This window comes from Rhipicephalus sanguineus, chromosome 7 (assembly GCF_013339695.2).
Source record: "Rhipicephalus sanguineus isolate Rsan-2018 chromosome 7, BIME_Rsan_1.4, whole genome shotgun sequence".
NCBI classification, from domain to species: Eukaryota; Metazoa; Arthropoda; class Arachnida; order Ixodida; family Ixodidae; genus Rhipicephalus; species Rhipicephalus sanguineus.
This window is the reverse complement of record NC_051182.1, coordinates 151,722,504-151,727,547: the sequence shown is the minus strand read 5'-3', so window position 1 is coordinate 151,727,547 and position 5,044 is coordinate 151,722,504.

Genomic DNA, 5,044 nt, shown 5'->3' with positions numbered 1-5,044 from the left:
AGCGTCTTCAGAAACCCCCATTGCTATACTTGCGATAAGGAAAGTCTCACGTATACAGTTTTTCCAAGCTGCAAAGAAAGCCCGCTAAACACAAAAAAAACGCAAACGTGCTGCTCTCAGCCGTAGTTTGAGCGATCGAAATCAGCTGCGGCCGTGACTAGCCGGCTCCGTTGCAGCGGTAGGCCGACAAGTTGGCGTTGGTTTGTTGGCCCGCGTCAGCCAGTTGGCGGGAGTGACGGTAGAAGTTGTAGCGAGCGCGGACCAATAAACCACCGTTAACTTATCAGCCTACCAGCGCAACGGAGCCGGCGAGTCGCGGCCGCAGCTGATTTCGTTCGCTCAAACCACGGCTGAGAGCAGCACGTTCGCTGCACTCGATTGCGCTAGTCACGTGGTTCTTTTGTGTTTCGCGGGCTCTCTTTGCAGCTGGGAAACATTGTATACGTGAGACTTTCTTTGTCACAAATAATGCATTATATATATATATATATATATATATATATATATATATATATATATATATATATATATATATATATATATATATATATATATATAATGTGTGTGTGTGTGTGTGTGGAGTGGCTGTCCCATTATGTTTCACACTACAATGATAAACCCGTGTGGTTTAGGAGGGACATTTCCATTTCCGGTAGTCTTGACCCGTAGCGCGATTACGTCGTGGTAAGCGACATAAATGTGCAATATAAATAGTGCTAGGTCGAGGGATCGAATCCCGGCCGCGGCGGCAGCGTTTTCGATGGACGCGAAAATGGTTTGAGGCCCGTGTAATTACTGATGTGCATACAGATTTATTTATTTATTTATTTCACTGATATGGTTGAGAGCGCGCGTCGTTACTAGACGTGTTCTACATTGTCACTGTAGGCATCACATGCGCGTTTGCAACAGAAAAAAAAAGCACAAGTGGCGAATTCCGCAGCCACAACATTGCGGCACTGGCAGCAGAGGGCAGCAGGCACGAGCTACCTGTTAAAGCGGGAGTGAGCGGCGAAAAGTAGCCCATCGTAAAGCCCAAATGCGTGTGCGATAGCATTATTTCTTCGTGTTACATATGCGCGCAATATTCCAGCTCCTTCTCTAGTGCTGCCATCTATGCGCTGCCTTGAACTAAAGGACAGCAACTAGCACCACCTATGTTAAGTTTCCATAACCTTGATCTGGAGTATGAACAGTTCCAGTTCTGCTCTCGCCTGGGCTGGTCCCGTATTGAATTGCTCGCGGTCCAACAACAATACAACATAACCAGGTGTCATAGTGATCGCAACCATGTCCAGCGCCTTCCTGCAACCACCGGCACATTTCGAGTCACGTGACAACCCACAGGAAACCTGGGAGGACCGGAAAGAAGCGTACAACTTCTACGAACGAGCTTGTAAGTACGCCACCAAGCCTACGGTTACGCGTAGGGCCCTACTTCTCCATGTTCTCGGGCCCCGCGGCCGCCGCGTCGCCCAGACATTTCCCCCTCAACCTCCAACCACCGACGGCGAGCAGCCGACGGATCAAGTTACGTACGTCCTGGAACAGTTCGACACCCTCTACAGACCATACAAAAACGTAATACAGGCGTCAGCTGTGTTCAACACGATGAAACAAAACGAAAACCAAACATTCAACGGGTTTGTAACGGACCTTCGGAGGCAAGCAGAAAAATTCAACTTTGGGGAGAAAAAAGACTGATTTATTAGCGACCGAATCGTCGTAGCAATCAAAGATGCAGTATTAAGAGAACGCCTTTTTCGTAAACGGGACCTCACACTCGTCAAAATCATCACAACGTGCAAGGCAGCGGAAGTATCCAAGAAGCACGTAAAAGAGCTCCAGGAACCGCATTTCAAAGTGCAAGCCCTACAGAAGCCGAAACAATGGAACTCGCAAAAACCAGCAACAATGGAGAACCGGCAACAGAAACCACAGGTGAAGCTGCAACAAAAGAGTTCACGCTGTGGAAGAACGCACACACCATGCGAATGCCCGGCCTATGGTTCCAACTGTTACAACTGTGGCAAATTCGGGCATTTCGGCAGCCTGTGTAGGCAAGGCCAACGAGGCAGCAGTACCTCCTGCCAGCGAATAGGTCTCCTCGAAGATCCGCAGCAACAGGATCAGCAGCAAGAATTTTTCTTTGAGAGTCTCGACCTCCACAACATCAACAGCAACTCGAATTGGACAGAAACGGTCAACGTAAATGGCTACAACGTCAGCTTCAAGCTAGATACCGGCTCCGACGTAAGCATAATGCCAAAAATTTTGTTGAGCGCATGGCCATCGCCGCCTGCATTCAAGCCAACAGCAGCTCGAGTGATAACTTATACAGGACAGCAACTTCCGATCGACGCTGAATGCGAGCTCCGCTGCTCAACCAAAGAAAAAGAGTGCACCCTGAAGTTTCTCATCGCCAGCCAACCGCTGAAGCCGATTTTGGGCGCCAACGCATGCGAAGCCCTGAATCTCGTCACGAGAAGGCAACCACAGAAAACAACCGCAGCTGCGTGCACAACGACTTTCCTGATGTATTTGAAGACATCGGAAAACTACCCGGAGTTTATTCGATACAGCTGAAGGAAGTAGTAATTCCCACGGTGTCAGCTCCACACCGCGTACCCAGCGCACTGGAGCACAAAGTCAAAGCAGAACTGCAATGAATGCAACAAAATGGAATCATCACCGAAACCACAGAGCCTTCCGAGTGGGACCATCCGATTGTTATCATCGCCAAAAAAGACGGCAGCGTCCGAGTGTGCTTAGATCCCCGGAACTTAAATAAGGCCATCAAAAGACAACACTACCAGTGTCTGTGGCGGAGGAACTCTTCGCAAACTTCAGCGGTGCAAAGGTATTCTCCGTCCTTAACGCAAAAAGTGCTCTCTACCAAATGGTCTTGGATGAAGCAAGTTCACCTTTGTGCACGTTCACGATGGCCTGGGGAAGATATCGATTTCTTTGTGTTCCATTTTGTTTCCCAGATCTTTCAGCGAGCTATTGACAGGGTCAATTCGAATGGCAACTTACCGTCAAGTCCTACTTCGACGACGTTCTGGTAGCGTCGTGAAACCTTGAAGAGCATGAGAAAGACCTCGGGAATGTGCTCACAGTAGCACGCGCCAACAACCTAAAACTCAACTAGGCCAAGCTCCAGCTGGGTTTGACGGCAGTTACGTACTTGGGTCACCAACTCTCAGCCCAAGTGATCTCTCCAGACCAAGATAAAGTGAGAGCCATCAAAGCCATGACGCTGCCATCAGACAAGCAAGAGCTACAAATATTTTTGGGAATGGCTACTTACCCAACTAAATTTATTCCCAACTTCTCAAAAACGACAACACCTCTTCGTGAACTACTAAAGACAGATGTCCACTGGCACTGGACGCAGCAGCATACCGACACTGTAGACCTCATTAAATCGGAACTAATGACGGCACCCGTGCTTCGCAATTTCGATTCATCAAAGCCCATCACAGTCTCAACGGATGCCAGCTCCAATGGAATGGGCTCAATGCTGCTACAAGAAGGCAGACCTGTGGCTTACGCATCAGCAGCTCTCACATCCACGCAGCAGTGGTACGCACAAATAGAAGAGCTTCTGGCTGTTGTGTTCGCATGTGAAAGATTTCACTACTATATTTTCGCGCGACACATGACAGTACAATCTGATCATAAGCCACTGATCTGCATTCAAAATAAGGACTTCAACAAGCTCTCACAAAGAATCCAGCGACTTCTGCGACTACAGTGATACAACGTTACTATCACCTACGCACCGGGCAAGCAAATGACAGCAGCAGACACACTGTCACGTGCACCAGACTCATCTAGCCAGATGCAAACAGTGAATCATGATCAAGGACTTCTCGTACCAACTTTGATCCAAGCAACTCCAGCAAGAGGAGGAAAATCCCCAGCTGAGCTGTTAATGGGCAGGAAGTTGCGCACATTCCTACCAACCCTTCCAAGCGTACTACAACGTGTCTTCACAGAACTACGTCTGTGAAGACACGTTTCCCTTTCGTGTTATACCGATTCCTATGACAGAGGGATCAGCCATGTTTTTTTTTTCATGATGACCTTAACCGCAAATTTGTGCATGAATAAAACCGTTACGAACAGTTACGGAACACTTTTTTTTCGTTCCGGAACAGACAGGGAACGGAACTTTTTATGGTGGAACGAAACTAAAACCGAAAAGAAACACATTTTGTTCCGACACCCTAGTTTATACACTCGGCAAAAGTTTTTCAAAAATTGTCAGATTTTTCGTAGAAGTACTCTATTGCTTCACCACAAAGCATATCGCGAGTCAAAGTAGCGCACTCTAATGGAAGAGAATAAGAAAGTGCCATTCCTTTTCTAGCAACTAGCAGAGATTTAAGGCAGTCCTTTTGTAAGTGCATTTTAGAAGGAGTTTTTAAGCTACCCATGTTCCGCCCACCTCGACAATATTCAAATCACCCATACGGGCAGAAAAATTGCTTCTTGCAAAAATACCCTAGAAGGGCAAATATTGCACTGAAATTATTGCCCACAACTTTTTAGGACATAACTTGAGGTGGCCGAGAGGAATGCGTGGGCCGTTTGGCATGGAATGACCCTATGACATTGTAACCATCAGAAGCCCCCTCTCTCGCGATGTAGTCGCACTGACCAAGCGTGTTTTCCACCATCTTCACTCAGCAGAAGATGCCCACCGACGTTCAGCTTCTCTACGTCAAGCTCCAGGACAGGAAGCTTCGATAGCTTGCCAACGTGGCGGGCGCCGTCAGCTTCAGGGGCTGGACAACGCCACCTACGTGCCTCACTCACTGGGATATGTTGTTCCGTACGGGCAACAGCTATCGGCTGGTCGACGGAGTGAAGGATGGGGACGGCAGCCTCACCTACGTGTGCCGATATCGCAACGACGACCAAATCACGGCCCTTGGCCCCCTGATTGTGGAGTCGGTGAGAGATGCTGAACTTAAGATTGGCTCCCGAGTGAGTCCATTAGGGCGCAGTAGTAATCATACACCATGCAAATATATAA